We start from the raw sequence: 26,374 nt of genomic DNA, 5'->3' as shown, positions 1-26,374 counted from the left end.
GTAGGGAAATGAGCCCAGGACTTGGCTTTCAAATCCCAACTTCAGCGATGATTTCCTGTGTGACCTTGGGCAAGTCACATTTATTCTCTGAACCTGTGTCCTCATCAGATAAATGGCAAATTAGGGGTGGACAGAGTCAGAATGACTATAGTTCAGCTCTGGCTTTAGATACTCACTATCTGGGTGACACCAGACACAAGTCATGTAACCTATGTCAGCCTCAGTTTCCCTATCTGTAAAAATATGGATAATCAGAGCACTTACCTTGCAGGGTATCATGTGAATCAAGTGAGATAATGTGTGTAAAATTCTTGCCATTCTTAAAGCTCTAGCTACCATCACCATATTTGCTATTATGGTTGTTTATATTTATATATTTATTGATTGTACTTATTCTGTTCTCCTCCAGGACTGCTGTAAAAATCAGGTGAGAAGATGTATTAAAAGCATTAAAAATTACCTTGTATCAACTCTCATTGCTGTTATTATTATCATCCTATAACCCAAGAGTGTCATCTGTTTCTAGATCTCGAAGGGGTCTTCTTGCCATCCTCTTCTCACCCCTCTCCCTGCCCCAGTCCCTACTACAAGCTTTTTGGAGCAAAAAACCAAAAGTGACACCATCCAGTGCAATCATTCTGAAACAATCTCTAGGTTGTGTAACTTTTCACATTGTGGCACTGGTTATTTTGTACCCTCTGGGCACAGATTTTCAATAAAACAATGATGGAACATTTACTTCTTGCTTGGAACCAATTCTGATTAGCAAATGAACCTGGAAAGGCAGCATAGGCTCTGGAGTACTACGCCCAATACCAGATGAGCCCAATGGAAAGGTAGATGGCTCTTGGTTGTCCTGCCTATGCTGACCTGGTTTCTTATCTGGGGGCTCAATCACCAGTTGCCTCTAAGATAAACTGCAAATTCCTGTCTTTGGTATTTGAAAGCTCTTTACATTCTGATGCCTGTTGACCATTCCAGTTGCATGACCCATTAATTTAGCCTTTCTTTATATCCCCAGAGCCCAATACAATGTCTGGCACATAGTAAGCATTTAATAAATTCTTATTGATTGATTGGTTCCTGAACTCAATAGCAGCCAAACTGGCTTATTTGGTATTACTCAAAGAACATTCTTTCTCCCTCCTCTAATACAATCCTTAGCTTCCTTCAAAATTCATCTAAATGCTACCTCCTATGTGAGGTATATGAGGATCCCCTCTCCCTCCCAAGAGTGGCCTTTGACCCCCACATTTCTCAGTATTTACTTATTTGTGTTCATGCTGTTTTCCCTGAAAGACTGTAAGCTGCTTGAGGACAAGGATGGTTTCATTTTGGTCTTTGTATCTCTAGCACCTAGCATAGTCCCTAGCATATGCAAGGCGCTTATTAAATGCTTATTGAATAAATGAAAGTTAACAAACCTGATTGGTAGAATCATGTCTCTTCCCTTTGTCCACAGTCACAGATTAGAATAACAGTAACCATTAATAACATATGTTTATGGAAAGTCTACTATGTGCCAGGCACTAGAATACAAAGAGATATATGACACCATCATGAAATGACAAATTCTCACATTGGAAAGGTACCTCAGAGACCAACCAGTCCACTCTATGTGGAAACAAAGCTCCCCACTCAAACATGCCTGGTCATCCAATGTGTTGTCAATTAAGGGGAAATCCATTACCTCAGGAGGAAAGCCATTCTACTTTACGATAGTTCCAAATATCGGGACATTTTTTTCTTGCATCAAGTCCAGATTTTCCTCTTTGCAATATCTACCCATTTCTTCTAAATCTACATTTTGTTCTGGACCAAACAACACAAGACTACTCCCTCTTCCATATTACACAACAGCGTATCAAATAAATGCAGACAGCTGCTACATTCCCTTTTCTGAATCTTCTCCTTGCCCACAAAGACCTTACAATCTAGTTGAAGAGAAGAATATACCATAAAGAGATGAAAACCAACAGAATGCTTAGGTAACCTCAGATACAGAAGCAGGGCCATGTAACTACCTTCCATGTCTTGGGAGTAACAGAAGTGACTCACCTCTGGAAAGTTAAGTCAAAAGGCATTTATTATGTTCCAGGCACTGTACAAATAGCTGAGAGCACAAGAAAAAACCCAAAACAAAGAAACCTAGTCCCTGCTTTCAAGGAGCTTATAGTCTAACTAGAGAAAAAACATGCAAACAACTCTGAACAGACAAGTTACATACAAGATAAATTGGAGATGATCCCAAAGGGAAGGTGCCAGTATTAAGGGGATCTGGAAATGCTTAGCTGAGACTTGAAGAAACCAGGAAATCCAGGAGGTAGAGTCAAGGAGGAAAAGAGTTGGAAGTGTAGGGGATAGCTTGAGAAAATGTACAGAGTTGGAAGAGTGTTACATTTGAGCAACAGCAAGGAGGCCAATGTCACTGAATCGTTGAGTACATGGAAGAGAGTAAGGTATAAGAAGACTGGAAAGGTAGGAAGGGGGCAGGTTATAAAGGGCTTTAAAAACTAAACAGAGCATTATTTTATTACCTCTCACTTCTTAAAAGGATAGTGTGGTGGTGTAATGTTTATAACACTGGACATAGAAATAGATCAATCTCATCTGATACTAGCTATGTGACACAGGTAAATGTCTTAACTTCCCTGACTCTCACTTTCCTAATTTGTAAAATTGAAATAATAATCTGTGTAGTTACTAGCTCACAGACTCTTGAGGCTGTAGTGATATGATGTATGAAAACACTCTGTGAACCTTAAAAGTTTACATGAGTGAGAACTAAGACATTTAAATTTTCATTTGATATCTTTTTGTTTTTATATCACCTTCATTTTTTTAATGTCTCCTTCACCCCTTCCCTATCCAGAGGGGGAAGCCTCATTCCACTTTGAGGTAGCTCCAATTGCAAAGAAATTTTTTCTTACATCAAGCCTACATTTTCCTCTGCAATATTCATTCATTTCTTCTAAATAGGCCATTTGTTGTAGGCTTACAACAAAGGGAAGGAAGGAAGGAAGGAAGGAAGGAAGGAAGGAAGGAAGGAAGGAAGAGAAAAGGAGAGGAAAGGAGAGGAAAGGAGGGAGAGAGACAGTTTCACAAAATTCTCCAAGACATCAGCCAACGTTGGCAGTATGTGCAATGCTCTATACTCATGGTCTTCCTCTGAACCTCTACCAAGAAGAGACAAAGATATTTCTTCTCATCTTTTTTAGGGCCAAACTTTGTCATCAAAATTATATCAACTTTTACTTTTTGTGATAGCAAAGAACTAGAAAAAAAGGTGGCTGCCCAACCATTGAGGAATGGCTAAGCCAATTGCAGTACCTAAATGTAATATAATATTACTGTGTCATAAGAAATGGTGAGTATAAAGAACACAGAAAAACATGGAAAGATGTACATGAACTGGTATAAGGTGAATAAGCAGAACCAGGAAGACAATATTCACATGACTTCAACAAGGTAAAAAGTCAACAAGCATTTATTAAGTGCTTACTATATACCAGACATAGAAAATTGTGCAACAGAGCTGGACACTGTATGATCATATAATAATGTTTACATGATTATTACAATAAGCTTGGCCCTAGGGAGAAGATAATAACATGTAACTTCCTCCTTTCATCAGAGAGGTAGAAAACTATGGATATGGAACGCTGTCAATATTGTCAGAGACAATCAGTATATTAACTTTTTTTGCTGAACTGTGGGGTTAAAAAAATTTTGTTACAAAGGAAGTTTTGCTGACTAGGGAGTAGAGGGAAGAGGGTTGGAAGGGAAATCAATTAATCATCAAGTACTTATTAAGCACAATTTCTGTGCCAGGCACTGTGCTAAATGCTGGAGATATAGTCAAATATAGTCAAGCTCCTCAAGGAGCTTACATTCTAATGGGGAGACCATATATACATAAATCAGTACATCTAAGATACATAAGAGAGTAGATGGATGGTAACTGTACAGGTGAAGGCACTAGTAGCTGGGGGACTGGGAAAGGCCTCCTGAAGGAAGAGATATAAAAACAAAAACATCAAGCAGACAAGAAAAGAATCAGAGTTAAATGCTTCATAAAGTTAGCTGTTATTATTGAAAATCTACAAATTCATTCAACTCTGAGCGAACATGTATTGAGCACCAACTAATTGTAAGGCAGTGAGGAAGATAGAACAAAGAGTAAAATGTAGTTCCTGTCCTCAAGGGGTTTCCAGTCTACTTGCAAATATAAGACACAGCCACCAAAAACTGTAGCAAAAGGTAGAATATCAGTGCATAAGGTAAGCATGTGGGGAGATCCATGCCTCCTGGTTGTTAGAACACTGAGGCAATGTTGGCTGTATACCTGTATAAAAGGCAAAGCTGGGGCCTTGGATCTTGTCAGAGAGACTCCAGAGACTCTTTGTAAGAGACTCGTGAAGAGAAAGACTTTGGAAGCTGCAAATGTGTAGGGAAAGCTGACTCTTCAATATGTCTTTGATTTTCAGTTTATCTCTTTGGAGATTTGGGGGAAACTTTCCCTTTATTTTTCCAAAGAGTCTCTGGACTCTCTGGAACCACTCATATTTCTGCCACCAACTCCATCCCTTCCTCGTGTACACAATCAGCACCACCTCACATCTCTTCCATCAACTAGAAGTCATGTCTTCCTCCATAAATGCAGCAGCACAGAGAATACTCCAGGCTTAGTTAGATGCTCAGCTATGCTAGGTATAATTCAATTTTTTGCAGGGTTTAAGGGGTAAAATACAGGAAAGATGGGATGAAAACATGAGAAATTGAAGTGTCTTTCCTATTTTAATCTACAGAAGTTTCTCCTCTCCTCCAGAGAAGGGATGAAAAGAGTGACTTAGAAATCCCATGTGGAAATAGGTAATGTGGTTGAGTTTTTCATAGTTCTGATTTCCAGCAAAAGAGGTTGTTTGTCTGATGCATTCAGTAAAATCCAAATCATTTCTAGAGAGCTTAGGGCAAATTAAATGGGGATTGAAAAGAAAGGAAAAAAAATCTTTTTTGCTGCTGAGAAAGCACAGATAAAGTCAGAGACCTGGGAGGTGGCTGCTGCCTGCAAACACCAACAGCTTCCCTGACTTGCAGCTATGCTTAGCCCCTAGCCCTTCACTATCAGAGGGGTTAAGACAGTGATCAATGCAGCTGGACCTTACTATATATGTCATCCTTAGACCTTCCAAGTCAATGACTAATGAATGTATAAACAGAATGATTCTAACTCAATTCCCATCAGGAGTGCTTTGAGTTTTGTGTTTCACCAGCAACTTGGTCACCAAAGTGTTTGCTCCACTGCCCTATTATATTATATTATTATTATTATATTATATACCATATGTGGTATTATAATACCCCATATGGGAGACTGAGGGGCTCATGGTATTTTATGGTAACGACTAGGATTGTTCTGGAATGTGTCACATCTGGCATGGGTAAACTGGTCAGGAAGGAGAGAGCTATGAGAAGAGGGTCATTGTAACATGAAAGGTGGGATTTGAAGCCCGGTACAATAACTCCAGGTCTCCTGTTCTTTCCACTGTACCACACTGCCTCTAACTCAGAGGAGTAAAGGTCTGTCCTTTACTTTGCCCTCTCTGAAAACCACTAGGCTTCCTGGTGTGTAAGCTTTCTACCCTAATCATTAATTAACATTTCTTGGACTAAACTTGGCCTTCATGAACCTCTTTTGTTCTGTAATGTCCAACTCCCTTCTGCCCCCAGAAAAATCAATCTTTAGCCCCATCACACCACAGATTTCAAATTCACACAATTGGGAGCGATGAACTGAACTCATTGATTTATTCTGTACTCTTATGATCACACTCACCCAATCTGTAAGCCTTTGCATTGCATAGTAGGTTTGAAAATATTCTGCCCCATTCTTATTTCATCGTTTGCTGTTTAACTTTCTCCCTCATCTTTGAGGGGAAGGTAAGAAAATAGAAACAGAAATGGTGTTCCCATCACCTTAAATATATATACCACTATAGAAGGATTTAGGGGAAAGCTAATATGCAGCTCTTTCCTAGGAATTTAAACTTAACTAAAGCCTCAAGGCTAAGGACAAACTTTCTCATGATAGGATTTCAGGTGGAATTGGCCAAAAGGGGGCATGTTTTTGGATAGCAGGGATATCTTTTTGCCCTTCAAATCAGGCAATATCTACAAAGCTCCAACTACCTGTAGGACCTTAAGAAGCTGAGAAAGGAGTATGATCCATGATCCCTGCCTGAAGGAGATTGCAACTTAGTTGGAGAGACAGAGCATAATCAGGTGGAATGTTGAAGACAATCCAGGATTTAAGTTACACTGTGATAAAAAGGGTTTATTTGAAATCAGAGAGCATAAATCTTTGTTCAGAACATCAAATCCTAGTTTGGCCACTCACTGTACAACCATGAACAAGTCACAGATTTTATGGGGCCTCATTTTCCTCATCTGTAAAATGAGAGAGGTTAGATGACATGACCTTTGAAGTCCCTTTCAGCACCAGATTTATGATGCTATAATAAAAGAATACTCACAAAGCAGAACATAATTAAGTGCCTATGGGCAAAGTGGATTTGAAATGCTGGGGAAATTTCCAAGTGGAGGCACACTATAAGCAGCAGGAGAGTCAGAACTGGATTGCATGTGAAAAATAAATGATGGATACAGAAATTTGTGTGGTGTAGTGGATAGAGCATTGGGCTTAGAATCAATAAGATTTAATTCCATGAGTTCAAATCCAGCTTCAGAAACTTACTGTGTGACCCTGGGCAAGTCACTTAACCTTGGTTGCCTCAGTTCCCTCATCTATAAAATGAGCTGGAGAAGTAAATGACAAACCACTCCAGTATCTTTGCCAAGAAAACCCTGAAAATGGGGTTACAGAGAGTTGAACAGGACTGAAACAACTGAACAACAAATGACTTCCTCTAGCAGCTCAGGACTAGGAGTATAGAAGATGGATGATGGGAGTCACCCAGGGTTAAGGATCAGCTAATGAGATGACAAGGGAGGAAAGGACAGGAGGGAAAAACATATAGATAGATAGATAGATAGATAGATAGATAGATAGATAGATAGATAGATAGATAGATAGATAGATAGATAGATATTGTGTAAGTAATTGAGCTGGTTACCTATAGGCTAAAATCTGAAATTAGGAGGTATGATTGACTGGTAGGTAGAACACAATGAAAGGAAGGAATAGAGGGAATGATGTTTGCTATAAATAGGTTTAAGAAGGAAGAGGAAGTGATGAAAGGTTAGGTGATTATTATCAAAGTGGAGAATTTAAGAATTCATTATTAATGGAGTTAGTATAGTTTCAGGTAGGAGTGAAGATCTGAGCTATGACCAATCTCACAGTTAAGTCACTGGAGGTGAGGTGGTTGGTATACCAGGAGGCTAGGTTGTTTGAAAGGACATCCGCATGTAAACATGAAGCCAGGGGTTGTGTCTGAAATTGATATTGTGAGCTAGGTACTGAATTCCTTGAAATAGAGGGAAAGTGACTAGGAACCTGATAACAAGAAGAATTTGGATAGGCATGTGGAGTAAATTTCAAAAGAGGAGATATCACTTGCTAATGGCAGCAGGGAAGAGTTTAGAAATCAGCATGGGAAGCCAGGACTGTGCCAGCTCCTCCTCTATCTAGCCTGTTATGAAAGATGGAGCAAATAGCACTGGAGAAAGGTGGTGAAGGATGAGATATCTCCCAGGGAAGGCCATGTTTCGATGAATGCAAGATGAAAAGAGTATGAGAAGAAAAGATTGAGGATGAAGAGATTTTGTTAAGAAAAGGGTCTCAGAAGGCAGTGGAGGAGGAGAGTGCAGAGGAGGAGAGGGCCTGGAGACAGGAAAGCCTGAGCTGGATAAGATTGCAGCGTACAAAGCAAGTAGCAGAGGGAAAGGGTGCTCACCTTCGCAAACAGCACCAATGTCACCAGAATCCAGAAAGCAGGGAGTATCTTATAGCAAAGGATAATTTCTATAGGAATTCATAGCATGTATCCTGCTGTGACAATTGCCCTATAGATAAGACCAGCCCTGGTTGGTATTGTGGGATGAAATAAGATTATTAGAACTAGAAGTGACTTTAGAGATCCAAATAGAGGAAGAGGGGAAGAAGACACTTGCTTAAAGTCACACAGGAGCATCAGACCTGAGCACAAGTCTTTTGATGCTCTTCCCAAAGACTCAAACTGCCTTCTTCTTCCCTGACTGAGCAAACAAGGGGGAAAGGGTATCTTTCCTTACTTTAAATTCTCATAGTACTTCATTCAGATCTCTATTATGCCTTTATAATTTTCTATATTGTATAATAATGATATAGGAATACATACATATATACATGCACACACATGTGTGTATATGCATATAGACACATATATGTCTTTTTACCATACCTGTGTGTAAGTTCTCTTGAAGACAGGGACCTTGTCTTATCCATCCCCTGTATCCAAGAGTGTTCTGCAGCCAACTCTACCAAGAGCCTGTAATTAAATTTTCAGTTTGACTGTTTATGCCTCAGAGATGGGCAAATTCTACAGATTAGGGTTTGGTTTACTTTTTTGTTGATTGTTTGGACTTAATAAAATGATGGAGAATTGTTAATAATGGAGGTATTTCATGTGTACTTTTTTTTTTCAGATTGTTCAGCATTTCCTGGCATACCACAGTACATGTCCTTCTCAGTTCTGAGCACAAACCTCGTGCATAATAAATAAATCTTTAATAGATGTTGAGTAAAGGAATTGATCATTGCACCAGAAGGACAGAGCATCAGGAGAGAGCAATCAGATTGCCATTTGTTTGTCTTTGAAGGAACACTTGACCAGGCAATCTAGAGACCTGGAAGAGATTTCTCTTCCCCTTTCAACTGTGTGACCTTGGACAAGTCTCTTGATCTCTCTAGTCCTCAGTTTTCCCCCTTTATAAAATGAAGGGAATAAATTAGATGATCTCTTTTCTAGCTAGAGATTTCTTTTCTAGCTCTAACATATGCTTGTATGATTCATTCACATATTTTCCTTAAGTTTCCTTGTCTCTATGAACTTTGCCCATGGCCATGCTGGTCAGAACATGTCCTCTTAGCAGAAGGAAAAGATAGCAAATAGGAAATGAAGGAAATTAGCTAGTAAGCCTGATGTAAACTGAATAAACTCTGCTTCTCTGTTTATGAAGATGGGATTTTAGGATTTAGAACTGGAAGAGACCTAAAAAAAACAAACCCATCTTTCTCAGTTCCCTCATTTTATAGCTGAAAGCCTGAATGACTTGCCTAAGGTGACAGAGAGAAGTAACATTTTTAGGATTTGAACCCAGATCCTTCGACTCCAAGTCTAGTACTTTTCCTCACTATACTGCATAAATTCTGGGTGATATTGGTATTCAGTAATTTTCAGTAGTATTCAACTCCTCATGATCCCATTTGGGGTTTTCCTGGCAAACATACTAGAATGATTTGCCATATTCTTCTCCAGCTCATTTTGCAGATGAGAAACTGAAGCAAATAGGGTTGTGACTTGCCCAGGGTCACACAGTTAGTAACTGAGGCTGAATTTGAACTCATGAAGATAAGTCTTCCTAATTCCAGGCCCAGCACTCTATCCACTGCACCACCTAGATGCCCTGAGTTCTGGGTAGGCATTTAATAAATGCTTGTAAATTGGATGACTTTGAATCTTTAGTAGATGTGTAGCCATGAGCAAGACCCTGCTTCACTGAGCCTCAGTTTCGTCAGTGATATGGGGAAAATTTTTTCAGATATGATATAAGTAATTATTTTCTACACAGCAAAGAAACACTGAAACACAAAAGCCTCTCACAAGTATACATTAACCATAAGACAAACTGGCACTGTCTACCATCATACCACATCAGAGGTTGATAATTTAAACCATCTGAATATGAAACAATTAGTAGGACTACTGATTATACTTTTTATATGTTGCACAGGGGCATTCTTAGCCCAACTTCCATGCACATTGATGAGAACATCCTCCCCAATGCTATGTGTTCCCCTCAGGATTCTAGGTATAGCCTGGAGGCTTTGGGTTGATCCCCTTATACTATCAGCTTGAGCCCCCATCCCAGAGTGTTCTCTGGCTGGGATATTTGAACTACTCACTTCATAAGGTTCTTGAGAAGAAAAATGCTTTATAAGTCTAAAAAAAAATTCAGTACTTTAAGTATTTATAATTTACTACTGTAATTATGTATGAGTTATTAAGCTCTTGACCATCCCCAAAACTTCTGTTTTTAATTCTATACGACAGTATTAGATCAGATGTTCTATAAAGTTGCTTCCTGCTCTAACATCTTATGGTACTTAATAAGGGTAAGTAAACACAAGAGACCTTAAGAAAGTGTCTCATATGTAACTATCAAATCTTTTGGCAGTCTCTCCTAAATGTGTCTGAAGCCAGTAAGGCTGTGCAAGTCCCTTGCTCTTAAGTGGTCCATTCTTTGCATCTCGGCGGCTCTCAGGGAAGCCGCTGTTTCGGCTTTTTGTCGATTTTTATTGACTCCTTCTCCTTATTCCCTCAGTGAGTCCTTCTAGGGCTGTGGCACTAGTCAGAGTAATTACAGTTGACAATCTCAGTCCTTGTCTCCTAGGGCCTCTGCTTGCCCTCAAACACAAAGCCTGACAATGGACCATTGTTACATATTTCTCCTTCAGCCTTTTGTTTCTGATACTTTGTGGAATGCTCACAAAGGCCATATGAGAAGAAATGGTCTTTCTCCTTTGTTCCACGTGGTGATAATTTTTCTCTTCCCCTTCCCCCTTCACTGGATTTTATTTGACTCTACTTTGCATTCAATTTTCTTTTTATCATCCTTTAAAAAATTCCTGTTTATAAAGGGTCTTGCCTCTCTCTCTCTCTCTGTCACTCTCTCTGTCTCTCTGTCTCTTTGTCTCTCTCTGCCTCTCTCTCCCATATCTTTACCTGCTTTTTACTGTTTTTACTCTGTTGCTTTTTCAAATCATCTTGTTCCTTTTCCTTCATTTAGAGAGCAAGTATTGTCCTAGGGCAAGCCCTGAAACCCCCTGAGCCCCAGATGCTCCTCTCACTAGCCTGGATCACCCTGGCCCTCCTGCTGCTGTAAGTCACTACTCATGGAAACTAACCTTCGATCTCAGTCATCACCTTAGGGCCCAAAGTGTTCACAAGTAAACCTCGTAAAGTCAGGTGTGCTAACTGGAGAGACCTTGAGTCACATCTGGATAATGTGTGAATCTTAACTGTAACCTAGGGAGGTGGACAAGATAATCCCCCTGCTGTGGTATATAGATCAGCGATTCTCAACTTGTTTTACTTATGACAGAAACCTACAAGATTCTACAGGAGAGTCCAGAGACTTAATCATGCAATTGCAAATGTGAGTTCAGTAACATCTGGGGCACACCTAGTGAAACACACCCTTTGAGGACCACTGGCATAGAGGAGAGTTCCCTGTCCAGGGAATTAGGAAACTTGGGTTCTGGTTCTTCATTTCAGAGGAATAAGTACTAGTATCAGGAAAAGCTTCTTGTATATTTGTAGGGATTTTCTGAGACTTGAAGGAAGCCAGGAGGTAAAGATGAAGAGGGAGAATATTCTAGGTATGAGGGACAGCCAGTGGAAATATCTGGAGTCTGAAGATGGAGTGTCTTAAGGTGGGGACATCCAGGAGGCCAATGTAGGTAGGTCTAGGTAAGGTATGAGGACAGGAAAGGCAGGGAAGGGCTGAGGTAAGTCGTGAAGAGCTTTCACTGCCCTTTTTAGTTCTATAGAAATAGAACAATGATCCCCAAAAGGGGGGCAGGCCATCAAAACTAGTCATCAAAAAGTAGCGGTGCCCATGGGAGAAAAAACACAATAAAATTTGCCATTTTAGAACTGGAAGGGACTTTGGAGATCATCCAGTCCAATTCCTTCATTTTATAGATGAAGAAATTGGGGCCTAGAGAGGGGAAGGAGTGCCTCTGCCCACACAAGAGGCTTGGGGGCAGAGCCAGCCCAGGAATTTAGATCACAGCTTGACTCCTGATTGAGTTCTCTGGTTGTAGCCAGGAAGCTCCTTGAACGACAATGTCCAAATTAATTTATCTGCATAAGGTCACTGGATTTGCTAGTGCTGCCAGTTCGGATTCAAGACTTGGGTTCAAAGTCCTTTTGTTGTTCAGGTGTATCTGACTCCTCTTGACTTCACTTGGGGTTTTCTTGGCAAAGATACTTGCCATTTCCTTCTCCAGCTCATTTTACAGATGAGGAAACTGAGGTAAACAGGGTTAAGTCAATTGTCCAGGGTCGCACAGCTAGTAAGTGTCTAAAGTCAGATTCGAACTCAGGAAGATGAATCTTCCTGACTCTCTAGTGCACCAGCTTTCACAGAATTCATCAAAAACAGCAAAGAGTCGTCACATAGGACCAATTGTCATAGTATCAGATTTAGTGATAGAAAGGTTCTGTTTCCTCCATTGTAACATGATTTTGGAGATTTCTTCCAACTTTAAATCTTGATCCTATGACAATTTTGTCCCCTACATGCTATGATTTCTTAGTGTGGCAGCCTTCTTTGGGGGGGTAGAGGGTGTAATCGTTCTATTTCTACTGAACTAATAAATTAGTGCTTCCAGAAAGATCAGGTTGTTCTACGCACCTGCAGAAACAGGGCCCCAATAACTGGAGAGCATTTGAGCATCCTGCCTCGTTAGAAGCTGATGAGCCGGAAAAACCAGCCAGTCAATACTCACTAGTCCCTACAATTCACATCTTCAACCTGCTGCCTAGGACCTTCTTGGAGGGAAAAAGAAGTAAGAAGGAATGCCTATCATCCTTCGTAATTCTTGCACCCCCTTATCATTGACTGATTAAGCTGATAGTCAGCATTAGACTAGCCAGTGTTTTCATAAAAAATCATTTAAAATTACTACGTAGATAGTAATTACTATGTAGATATTGAATAGAGCACTGGCCCTGGAGTCAGGAGGATCTGAGTTCAAATCTGGCCTTAGACACAACACTTACTAGCCGTGTGACCTTGGGCAAGTCACTTAACCCCAATTGCTCTGCCTTCCCCACTCCAAAAAACGAAAAAATAATAATAAAAAAAAGAACTTCTGCTTGGATTAATCCAAACATTTAGGTTGAGTTCAATTCAACAAGTACTATGTTTGAAGTACCTACTGTGTACCAGGCGCTTGCTAGGTGTTAGAGATAAAAGGAGGAAAATGAAAGACTTCCTTGAATAAGCTTGCATTCTACTTAGGGGAGCTCACTCTCCAGAGTAGAATTCCAGTTCTTAATTAGCTTCTTCCCCCTGGAAGTCATGCCTCCATTCTCTGATATAATGCTATTTAACATTGCAGCCCAGACATATACCTTTCTACAAACACATTGGAACAATCAGGCAACTTGAACTGTGTCCCTGGATTTGCTGCTGACTTTTCCGTTCAGTGGTTTTGCATAGAGAAGTGATGTGGCCAGATCCATGAGGAATAATAGTTAATGAAGAAGCAGATGGATGAAGTAAGGGAGAGGGATAGGTAATGAGGTCCTGAATTAGCATGGCAGATGTGGAGATAGAAAGGAGAGTACAGATGTTAGAACTAGTGCAGATGCTAAATCATTAGGACTGAGCAACTTGCATGTGGGAATGAGGTTATGGAATGAAACGTAGATGACAGAGGTTTCAGGCTTGAGTAACTTGGAAAGATGGTGGTGTCAGTAATAGGAGTAGAGAAAATGGCAAGAAGAGTGAATTTCATGGTTGAAAGGAGATGAGTTCCATTTTGGATAGGTAGAGTTTAAGTCACTAGCAAGGGGAGGAGATGTTTAGCAGGCAGCTGGAAATGAGAACATGGAGCTCAGAAAGAAGAGCAATCAGGGCTGAAGTTACTAAGGTGAAAGTTGATTTCAGAGTGATAACTTGAGCCATGGGAGTAGATGAGATTTCTAAGGAAGGGAGCAGAGAAAGGGTTGAAGGTGCTTCTTGGGGAACACCCACACTTTAGAGGCAAGAGGAAGAGGAAGAACCAGGGAAGAAGAATAAGAAGGAATTAGAAAGATAAGAAGCAGGAGAACCAGGAGAAAATACCATTGGAGGCCAAGAGAAGAATGAATATCAAGAAGTGGCTGAAACCTAATATTCAGATTTTTATAGCACTTCAGAGTTACAAAGTGCTTTATATACATTATGTTATGAGATCCTCACAATCCTCACCTACTGAGAAGTAGGTGCTACACATCTTACTTATCCCCATTTTATAAATGGGAAAACTAAGGTTCAAAGAACTGAAATGACTTTATACAGTTTGTAGACAGCAAAGTCAGGATTCCCACTATACTGTGCAGTGTGTAAGAATCTCAGCCTGTGATACTAAGGAGTAAAGATTGTATAGGATTTTCTAAATTGGAGTAAGATTGTAGGCTGCTAATGTGATATACACATAAAACAATCCTATGCCACCAGGACACTAGCAGTACTCAGCCCTGGACCTGGGACATTAAGCAGTACCAACTTGGGAGACCATTGAAAGAAAACTAGTGAGCACTGGCCATCTGTGTATAACAAAGCCCTGAATGCCCATGACTCTTGCCTTTATAACATGCTTCTTAATCTCTGTATTTATATATGATCAAGGAAATGTGTCTGAGCCAAAGCTCTTTTCCGCCCCGGGTGTGTTTAGGGGTATCAGGGCTGCATTCCAGGGTTCTCAATGGGCCCATCTATAGGAGTGGGCTCATAAAAACTGCAGTACAACAGGAGACCAGGGGCCCAAGCACTCCTGTATATGTCCGTAATCATGGTTGTCTATACATGAAAACTCATTATCCCAAGAGCAAATCAAGTCACAAAGTCATCTACAAAACAAAAGAAAATTTCTTCCTATTGCCAATAGCTAATCAACTATATCCTACAGCAAAGAAGCAAAGGAAGTCTCATCATTCTTATCCTATTAATGATAGGAAGTAGGACAACTATAGATGTTGTATTTTATTATTCAGGGAAGATGATTGTAGAGTAGTGCCCATGAGTCCCAGAGCATGATGTAATGTTTTTGACAGAAAGTTTTTATTCATACATCTGCTGAATTAGGTTTTTCAATCCATAAGTTATCTGAGTCAGGGGAGGGTTTTTCCTTTAAGTGTAGTGCATGAATGCATGCATCTAAGTGAATTCACCACACCTTTTTTTAGACATCTGTTGTTTTCAGATCATTGCATTAAGTACTGATGTAGATGAAAATTTAGATAACATTGAGTTGTTCTCATGGAGCCTTAGAGTCTAGAAAAATGATGTGTTATTTTCATAAATAACAATTATTTTAAAAAAAGATGTTAGTTTGAGACTGTAAGTTGTAGGCTAGATGCCAATCAAGAGCTTCCAATACTAATTAAACCACAGGAGTTTATAAAAGAGGTACAAATAAAGTGTTCAGTGAATGTGTTGGGGGAAGGTAATTTCTGATTGTGTAGGATTGTGGAAGGTTGCATGTGAATTGGACTCTAAAGGATAAGTAGGAATCTAGCAGGTGGAGAAGGTGTTCTAGGCACAGCAACAATTAAAATAAAGTAAAAAAAGGTGGGAAAATACAGGATGCTTATGGGAAACAATGAAAAGTCCAATGTGGGTTGAGCATAGAGAGTGTAGAGAAAGATAATATATTTGTTTAGTCATTTTTAGTCTTGTCTGACTCTTTATAACCCCTCTGGGGTTTTTCTTGGCAAAGACACTGGAGTAGTTTGCCATTTTTTTTCTCTAGCTCATTTTACAGATGAGAATACTGAGGCAAACAGCTAGTAAGTGTCTGAGCCCAGATTTGAACTCAGGAATAGAAGTCTTGACTCTTAGCCCAGTGCTCTATCCACTGCACCATCTAGCTGTGAGAGAAGGATCAAAACATAGGGTGGTATCAGAAGTAATGGAGAGGAAGGCTAAGGAGTGCAAACTTAGTAGTAAGTAATAAGAACCTAGTCTTAAGTTTTGGCTAGAGTAGTGATCTAGATCTATGGTCTAATTCTACCTCTATGACCAGATCTAGACTGGTCTGGCATTGAGGGTAGATTATGAAGGGAGAGGGTAGTCATTTCTTTTGTTATACATGTACAGTCATGTTAAACATATTTTCACATTAGTCATATTGTGAAAAAAAGAATCAAGACAAAAGTGAAAAACCACAAGAAAGAAAAAACAAAGTGAAAATAGTATGCTTCAATCTTCATTCAGACTCCATAGTTCTTTCTCTGGATATAGATATCATTTTCCATCATGAGTCTTTTGAAATTGTCTTGGATCATTGTATGGCTGAGAAGAACTAAGTCTATCATAGGTAATCACTGCACAATATCCATGTTACAGTGTACAGTGTCTTCATGATTCTGCTCACTTCACTCAGGATCAGTTAGTATTAGTCTTTCTAGGTTTTTCTGAAATCTGCCTGCTCATCATTTCTTATTGCACAGTAGTATTCCATTACACACATATACCACAATTTGTTGAGCTATATCTCAGTTGATGGTCATCCCCTCAATTTCCAGTTCTTTGCCACCACAAAAGAGCTGCTATAAATACTTTTTTTTGTACATGTAGGTCCTTTTCCTTTTTTTTTATCTCCTTAGGATACAGATCTAGTACTGGCATTGCTGGATCAAAGGGTGTACAGTTTTATAACTCTTTGGGCATAGTTCCAAATTGCTCTCCAGAATAGTTGGAGTTCACAGTTCACAGCTCCACTAACAATGCATTAGTGTTCTAATTTGGGAAGAGTGGTCTTAACAAGATATGCACAGAGGTTGTACTAGTACAGGTAGATGGCAATTGAGGGACCATACCAAGATGGTGGCTACGGGAAAAGAGAAATGGGAGAGCTCTTGCACAGATGGAATTGATAGGACATGGTAATTGATGGGATATGGGAGGTGAGAAACAGGATGAAAGACCTAATGGTAGCACTGACTGAAACAAATAGGACTGGATTTTGAGGGAAAGAAGATAAACTTGGTTTGGGACTTGCTGAGTTTGAAATGCTAATAAGATATTCTGGTATATAGATGGGTTTTATAGGCAGAAAAGGGATCGGTTAGAGAGGTGAGAGAAGAGCCAAGAAAATGTGGTATACTTGAGTCAATAGAGGAGAGTATATTGGGAAGGATGTAATGGTCAACACTGTCATTTGTTTGCAGAGAGGTCAATGAAGATTGAAAAAAAAGGCTTCTCAGAGCAGTGTGTCAGTGGGAAGAATGTCTAATTAGAAGTCAGCTTACCTTGGTTGGAATCTTGCTTCTACTTGGTCAAATTCTCTTAACTTCTCTGCACTTCAATCTCTGCATTTAAAATAAGAGTGGGGAATTATACTAGATGATGCATAATATCCCTTCCAACTCTGGAAATCAAGGTGTTATTGGTAATCTTTGAGAAAGTGCTTTCAATATAGAAATGAGAAGGAAAACCTGTTCATATTTGTAAGAGAATAGGAAAAGAGCTTGTTAAATTGGCAGGCTAAAAGACCATACGATAATGGATTTTTAGAACTGGAGGGGACCCTAGAGGCCACCTTGTCCAAACCCTTCATTTTGCAGTTGAGGAAAAGGAGGCTCAAAGAGGACAAGTGTCTCAACTAGGGGTCACACAGTAAGTGCAAGAGGTGGGATTTAAATCTAGGCATTTTGGGCTTCAAGTGCCAAACTCTATCCATTATATCACACTCCTCCATTGTATAACATAGATGATTACTGGATAAAATCCTAAAGCATACAAGAAAGGATAGGATCACATATAGCTATGAGCTACCTTTAGTAAAAAAAAAAATAGGGCTATCCCTTGCTCCAAAACTGGGAGAGAAGGAGCAGAGAATAGATGATGATAATAAAAGGTCTTTAAGAGTGGACCAGTTGTGTTAAGAGATTGTCTTTAGATGGTTTTTGGAAAAGGGGGCTAAGGAGAGAAGGGGAAATTAAGAAAGGAAAATTTTTAAACCAGTTACTCTGGGTAATGAGATAAGACCCCTTCAAAGAGGGTCCGTGAGATCAAAAACATTTTCATAATAATACTAAGACATTTTAATTTCTAAGTATGGAAAATACTGATAGTATAAACATGTAAACAAAAGTTCTTTGGGGAGGGTCTTTAATGATTTTTAAGAGTAAGTTAGGCCTGAGAGCAAAATAATTTTAATTGCTGGTTTTAAAAACTTTTAATTTATGGAATAAAAGAAGCATATCCATAACATAAGTATAATTTTTAAAAGGTAATTGCTTGTGAAACTGCAAATCTGTTATGTACTTGTTATTCCTTTTCAACATATAATGAAGTTATTGTGTACATTTCCCCCCCTTTTTTCTTCTTCCCACCCCACCCTGACCTAGAGATAATAAATAATTAATAATTGATCATTGCTGATTGAGAGTGACTGAAACAGCAGGTACATATTGTGCAGTCAACCAATCAATCATCGAGAATGTATTAAGCATTTACTATATGCCAGGCACTGGGCTAAGCACTGAGGAGTCACAGAAAGGCCAAAACTAGTAGGAAGACTGTATTAAATTAGGTAGCATTAGGTCAGATCACACAGGGGCCTGAAAGCCAGGGAGAAGTATTTAGATTTGAGCTATTAGACTTGAATCATTAAGAGATAAGTCTACAACTAAAAATCAGACAGAAACCCCTGGATCATCCAAGCCCAGTTCTAGGCCTAAATGTCCCCTTCAGACATTCTAATGGCTTTTATGACCTGCTGATCACAAGTCCAAAAAACATCTCACTGACATTGCAACGCTCTTTTACATTCTGCAGACATTTCTGTCCATTCTAAATGACCTTTACAATGTTTTGTTCTGGATGGCAGATTCCATGCAAGGGTTAAACATGTATTCATCTTTTGGCTAAAGACCAAGTAAAGAGCAATGCTGTAAGAAAGGAAAAGTTAGCAAATTAATCAATGCTTTCTGATGAACTCCCAATTTTCAGAGCCAGTTTTTATTAAATAAACCCATTTGCCCTGATTATAAAAGCAAACCTGACACCCTGATGTGAAATTTAAAATTTGGAAATTCGAGTGTATTATTTGTTATATTATTAATGGTTATAATCAAGACTAAAAAGTATTCATAAATTGATAGAAAGTTTGTAATAAATTGAGGCATATACAAGAGAACCGAGCCTTTTGCTAGCTTTCGGTCAAGAAAGGGGCTAATGAAAAATTTCCTGTTGGTGTGCTGTGAATGTAATAAATTAGGAATCCGTTTCTATTGTTTCTGGGGGTCATTTTACATTGCATCTCCTCTTCCCTTTCTTTCCTAATAACAAATGCTATTACTTATAGACAACTCATTGGAATATGCCTGGAGAGAACCATTAGTCCTGGCTTTCTTCAAGACCCAGTTGAACTCTTGCCTTTTGCAGGAGGCCTGCCCAGGCTTACCACCATATCCCCAGTCCCTTCCCTCTGACATCACTCACTGCACACCTTTTAAACACTATTTTGCATGTACCTAGCTGTTTGACAACGGGGTTCCTGTTCTTGCCTTTCTTCGTATTCCCAGCTCTTAGCCTGGTACATGGTAAAAAGTGCTTAATAAATAAGTGTTTGTGTCTGACCGACTGACTGACTTAGTCATTGGTCCTGACTGAAGAGAAGAGAATAGACAAGCCTTTGTCTAAACGAGAATCACTTTATTTATTTATTTATTTTTGGTGAGGCAATCAGGGTTAGGTGACTTGCCCAGGGTCACCCAGTTAGTAAGTATCAAGAATTACTTTAGCTTTCTTTGTCTTTTAAAGTCACAAAATTCAAGTTCCCATATCATGAGCACCTTCTAGAAACAGAATCTTATAGTTGGAAGGGACTTTGTATAGCATCTATTCCACTCCTTGCAGAAACAGTCATTCCTCTCTACAATGTACTTAAGGAGGGGTCATTCAGACTTCCAGGGATGAGGAATTGATTGGTGAGTTCATTGTTGTATTGTTCTCCTTAGCTCAAATCACAAGCATCTTAGTATTGGCATTATATTTCTTCTTACGTAGTGTGTTCAAGTAAATACTTATTCATTTGGTTCCTACTATGGACAAAGGGAGGTAGCTAGATAATTCAGTGGATAAAAGTGCTGGGCTAGGAAGACCCGAATTCAAATTTGACCTCAAACACTTACTATCTCTGTGACCCTGAACAAGTCACTTAGCCTCTGTTTGTCTTAATCCACTGGAGAAGGAAATGACAAACATTTCCAGTATCTTTAACCCCATGGATAGTATTGGTGTGCTATGGTCCATAGGGTCACAAAGAGTTAGACGTGACTGAACAAAATGAGCAAGGCACTGGAGATACAAAGAGGGGGAAGGGAAGGGAATAAGCCTCTATATAGTTCCTATTCTCTGATAGGCACATTACAATATAATTTCATTTGATCCTTATACCAACCCTGGAAAGCAGATGCTGTTAATGTCCCCCTTGTTACAGATGAAAAAACTTGAGGCAGGCAGAGACATTAAGTGACTTACCCATAGAGTCACATAACTAATAAATGCCCCTGAATTACTTTCTCTGTGTGTGTGTGTCTCTCTCTGTGTTTCTCTCTCTCTATATATATGTGTGTGTTTGTATACACATATACACACACAAAATATATATTATATCCATTTATTATATTTTATAGAATATCATATATTATAATAGTTACAATAGCTAAAATTTATGTAACACTTTAAGATTTGCCAAGCTTTATCCTTTACATCCACAGCTGCCTCTAAAAGCAAAGAGGAAACAGCCCTTTAGTTTTGAAGGGCCCTAAATGAATCTTAGAGGGACAATGTGTTGTTGTGGGTAGAGAGTCAGCCTCAGGAAGCTGTAGGACCATTCAAGTGCCACCTTTAACAAATGCTGGCTGTGTGACCCTGGGCAAGTCACTTAATCTTTCAGGATAACACTCTAAAACTCTCAGTTGTAGGTGGGTTGCTTTTCTCCACCCCTAAGCCCCTCAAAATTAGTCTTGACCTTGGACATGCCCCATTTTGATATTCTTGGAGATTTAGCCTCATTTGCAGAAGGGAAGATTTCCATATAAGGTCCTTAATATACCCTAGACCTGATACAATTGATTCAGTCACAGAGGCGGAAGCTGGAAATTCATTTACAAAGCCCTCTGGTGATAAATTGAGCATTTGTGTAATAATTCATGGTTAGGCACTCTGTGAGTGTTTGCTGGGTTCCACACCCCTTCCCCCGAAGGGCAGGTGCTACATAAAGGTACATAAAGTGCTCCATAAAGGTATGGAAAAATTGTCACATCGACACGTGCATCTAGCTTGACTAAGGAGGATGCCCATGAGCTTGGGGAGCTGCAGTTGCCCCCAAATCAGCTTCAGTGCAAAAAGAAACCCCTGGATTTTTTTTTTAATCCTGAAATCAGCAGTCACTAAACAGTTTCAGTTTTTCTTCCAAGTACAAAAGGATTTGGTGGCAGTTATCCAAGAATAACAATTAGCCCTCCAGAAGGCAGTGAGTAATTATTAAAAGCCACAATGGCAGCTAACAAGGATGATGTCATAATTAGATCCCTGGGCTTAATAGGGATCCCCAGGGTCCCATCCTAGGCAGTCAAGTTCTTGAGAAAGGCAAAGAACAGTTGAGTTGCTTAATGATATTTTTTGAAAGCGCTCACTCTATGGGGGCAGTGTCCCCATACAAGAGGATTAGGGGACAAATATTGTTCCCAAGTGGAGCAGCTGGGGACCAGCACCCAGGGATTTATGAACTGATGACTCTGAACCCAGACAATGCAAAAAAAAAAAAAACAAACAAACCCCAAACAAACCAGGTTTCTAAATCATCTTATATCTGTAAGAATTCTTAGCAATCTATCTTGCTTATCCTTCTAGCTATTTTCCTGGCTGTAATGCTTTGAAATTTTCCAGATTTTAGGTAATGTTTATTTTCTAGAAGTATAGAAAGACCTTGAATTAATCATGATTCATGTGGGATAGGCTGCAGATCTGGTGTTCCTAACCTTAAGTTTCTTGGAATAGATTTCAGAGGGTCTCTGAATTTGGGGGGAAATTACATCTTTATTTTCACAAACTTCAAACTAAAATTTAGCATTTATTTCAATTATTTAAAAATATCACTTACAATGTTAGAAGGTTAGATCTACTTGTTAGAATATAATTTCCTTGAGAATAAGAATTGTTTTATTCTTTGTCTTTTCTTCTCCAGCATCTAGCATTAGTACTTAATAAATGCCTATTCATTGATTGATCGCAGAAAAGCAAAAAGAACTAGGGAGCTGTAATGCAAGGAGGCAGATTTGACTTTATAAACATCACTGAAATTTGGTGTGATGAGACCCATGGCTGGACTGCTTTATTCAAAATAAACAATGTAGGTAAAAAGGGAAGGTAATATTTTATATTAAAAGAATCTATCTTGTGAAGAAATCTTGGAACAAGATGGGGACTATATAGTAGAAAGTGTTTTAGCAAAGATTAATAACAAAGGCAGAAACTAATTTTTTTTACCTTAGATTATACTGCAGTCCACTTTGGCAGAAAAAGAAAATAGATGAGGAATAGAAGGAACAAATCACAAGCCTGGCACAGAAAAATGCTGCAATAGTCATAGGAGACCAGTAGACAACTATAGAAGTTCTCTCTGCTACAAGTAGGGGATGTAAATAGCTTCTTGACTTAGCATAATGATAATTTCATCCTTCAGAAGGGGAAGGACCAACAAGGAAGCCATATTGCTGAAGTGGAAATAATCTATATGACAGAAGAGTAGAGTAGGGAGAAAGGACCAGTCTCTTAGAGTTTGCAATCTATCGAGAGAAGATATATCTATATCGATCTGTGTGTGGATGTATGTATAGATAGATACACACACAATATTATACGTATATATATTTCTGACATGTACTATAATAGTTTGGGAGAGAAGATCTCAGTGACTTCAAAAGAAGAATATGTAGAAATTCCATAGAGAAAGCCAGCCCAGAAAGGTTAAGGAGCTCTTAAGAATAAAATTTGAGGGCGGCCAGGTGGCTCAGCGAGTAAGAGCACCGGCTCCAGTGTCGGGATGACCTGGGCATGGAATCCGGGCTCAGACACTTAGCACCCACCCAGAAATAACTGGCTGTGTAACCTTGAGCAAGTTACTTAACCCCAGTTGCTTTATTTAAAAAATAAATAAAATAAAATAAAATTTGAAAGACAGAAAGAGAAACTGTTCTAATGAGGAGGAAAAAAAGAGCAAATTTCTTAAGAGACTGATATGAATTCCTGAGGGAATTCCCAAGGCAAGTTAGATTTGAGGGGATAGAGGCAAGAATTGGTAACAGAGGATGAATACAGATGTGTGGCACTATGCAGTAGAAAGGTTGTCTGGAGTTGTCTGTAAAATAAAATGCTTTAAACTCTTCCATGTAGTTTTTAAACTCCTATGCAACTTGGCCTCATCTATCTTTCTAACCTCATTGAACATCATTTCCCTTCCCCTCATTATATAATCCAGCTGCATTGTTCTCTCTTTTATTCATTCAGAACACTTCCATGTCAGTTTCTGGGCTTTTGCACTGACTACCTCCCATACCTTGAATGCTTTCCCTCCTTACCTCCACCCCAGAGAGTTCTTTTCTTCCTTTTAAGGTTCAGTTCAGGTACCAACTTCAGCATGAAGGTTTTTCTAAGTCCCTTAACTGCTAGTTTTCTTTCAGCTAAACTACGCTGTATTTAACTACTTTCTATATATTTGTATTTATTAACTTTTTATTTGTGTTGTATATAGTTTTATATGTGCTTGTCATCTCCTTTATTAGAATGCAAGCTCATTTTGAATAGGGATTGTTTCATTCTTTGTACTTGTGTCCCCAGTACCTGGCACAGAGTAAGTTCTTAATAAATGATTGACTGATAATCATCTGGTTCTGGAATCAGAAGTGGTTGAATGATTAGATCCGAAGAGTATTCATTAATGGTCTGATGTCAGCTTGGAAGGAGGTTTCCAAGGGATCTAAGCTTAGCAGCATTTTATTTTTATTGATAACTTATAAAAGTATAGATGGCATGCAAACACCTCAACTTCCCCTCCCACACACACCCCCCTCCCTGTCCCATGTACTATACTCTTGGCAATCGAGTGACCCTTTGTCTTTTTGCTATTCCTCCAAGAAGACACTCCAGCTTTTGGCTTTGGCTGTCCACCATGCCTGAAATGCCATTTCTCCTCATCTCCACCTCCTTACTTACCTGGCAGGAAGACTTTTCCATTTCCACTTAATTCTAGTTTCTTCCCTCTTTTGATTATCTCCAATTTATCATATATTAATCATGTATGTACACAGTTGTTTATGAGTTGTCTCTCCATTAGACTATGAACTCTTTGAAAGTGAAGATTGTTTTTGGCCTTTCTTTGTATCCCCAGCATTTGGCATAGTGCCTGCACATAGTAGGCTCATAATAAATATTTATTGACAGATTGACATGTTTATCAGATTTGAAGATGAGAAGGCTAACTAACAAATTAGATAAGAGTCAGGATCAATACTGAGAGTGATTTATTGGGAGAACCATGAGGACCAAATGATAATCCAATTTCCTGCATTGAGTATTCATGTCTCACCAAATCTTGTACCTCCTGGGGGTGCTGGCCCAATCTCCAGGCTCTTCTCATTTCTCATACAGCTCTACCTAACACAATCCTCAAATCTAAGAACTAGAAAAACGCTCAAAGACTACCTAGTTTAACTCTTACCCAAACCAATAGATCCCTAACAAGTAACCTTCTAGATCTTCCTTGAATACCTCCGGAGACAGGGACCAGGCTCCTTTCTGAGGCAGCCTCTTCTACTCTTGTTCTAATTGTGGGGGCTGTTTTTTCCCTTTGCCTCAAGGCTAGTATTGTTTCTCTGCTTCTCCCACTCATAACTTGTAGTTCTGTGCTCTAAGGCCAAGCAAACCCAGTCTAATCCTAGTGATAGTGTTTCAAACACTTGGAAACAACTATCAAGTCTTGGGTTCAAATCCCAACTCATTCTAAAAAGCTCTGTGACCATAGGCAAGTCACTTAACCTCCACTGTAAAATGAGAGGATCGGGCTTCACAACCTCTAAGGTCCCTTCCCATTCTAAATCTAGGATCCTTTGCCCCCTCTAAGCATTTTTGTCTTCAGGGGATTGGGGGACTGGAGAAGGCTGGAGTTTTTCTCCTTCCCCATCGATACCCTTACTCCCTTCCCATTAATTTCTTCTCATGAAGTTTCTACTACTAAACTCTTGGTTGCTCAAATCCCCAAGTCCAAATTAGTTCTCTAGTTTAATAGAAGCCACACAAGGCATAACCAATTCAACCAAAGTAAACACGTCCCATCACACTTAATTGACCTGCCTTTGATTGATTGATCCAAAAGAGGTATCCAGGCTTTCTTTACACCTCTGATTGATTAGTGTGTTCTGACCTGATAAAGGTATCTGGGCTAAGCAGGTTGGGGTGATTGATTTACTAAATCAGCCCTGACCCACCTAAATAAGCAAAAGCAAATCTAAACAAATCTTTTTATTGCCCTTAGCATTTATTGCCAGTCTAATCTCCCTGTACATTTTAGTGCTCTTGGCATAGTTCTTAGAAGAATAGTTCTTTTTCAATTTACCTTCTCACTTGCCTTTTGGTCTGCCTTTTATGTGTCTTTTTAAAACTCGAGTTTACTGTTGAGTTCCCTTTGCCTAAAACTTCATAATTGTAAAAAGGAAACCAGATCAGATAGAATCATAGCATTCAGGAAAACATCTAGTCTGGCCCCCTTGTTTTTTTGAATGAGGCACAGAGAAAGAAAGTGATTTGCCAAAGGCCCAGGCTAGAAACAGATCTTCTGGCTAGAAGCTAGAAGAGATTCAAACCCAGGTACTCCAACTCAAAGTTAATTGCTCTTTCCCCTATGTGAAGCCCTCTCTACTTAGTGCTACTTTTTTTTTTTAGTGCTACTTTCTAATACTTGACATTGGGATTATAGAGGGAAGTTATTGACCACTCACAACATGGTATAGTAAAGAGAGAGAGCTGGATTTGGACTCAGGAAGACCTGAATTCAAATCCTGAGTCTTACATAAAATGGCTATATGGCCCAGGGCAAGTCATTTAACTTCTCATTGTTCCAGGAAAATCTTAAAACCCGAAGTTTCAGAGAAAGGGTCATCTACTTTGGGAAAAGTTCCCCATTAGCAATCAATTTCATACACTAATGAAAGCATGAGTCTGGGGGGGAGAGAGAGAGAGAGAAAGAGGGAGAGAGAGAGAGAGAGAGAGAGAGAGAGAGAGAGAGAGAGAGAGAGAGAGAGAGAGGGGGAGAGAGAGAGAGAGAGAGAGAGAGAGAGAGAGAGAGAGAGGGAGAGAGAGAGAGAGA

At 39.3% G+C, this 26,374-nt stretch overlaps 1 protein-coding gene across 2 annotated transcripts in view; it reads left to right on the top strand.

Annotated features, from left to right (window-relative positions):
• Positions 1-26,374, top strand: part of ME3 (malic enzyme 3) — a 333,119-nt gene that overhangs the window by 136,239 nt on the left and 170,506 nt on the right. The window lies entirely within an intron of this gene.

This window comes from Petaurus breviceps, unplaced genomic scaffold (assembly GCF_028583685.1).
Source record: "Petaurus breviceps papuanus isolate PSGF00001 unplaced genomic scaffold, PetGlider_PUasm1.0 90823, whole genome shotgun sequence".
Classification (NCBI taxonomy): Eukaryota; Metazoa; Chordata; class Mammalia; order Diprotodontia; family Petauridae; genus Petaurus; species Petaurus breviceps.
Note: the sequence above shows the minus strand (reverse complement) of the source record. Positions and strands in the feature narration are given on the sequence as shown.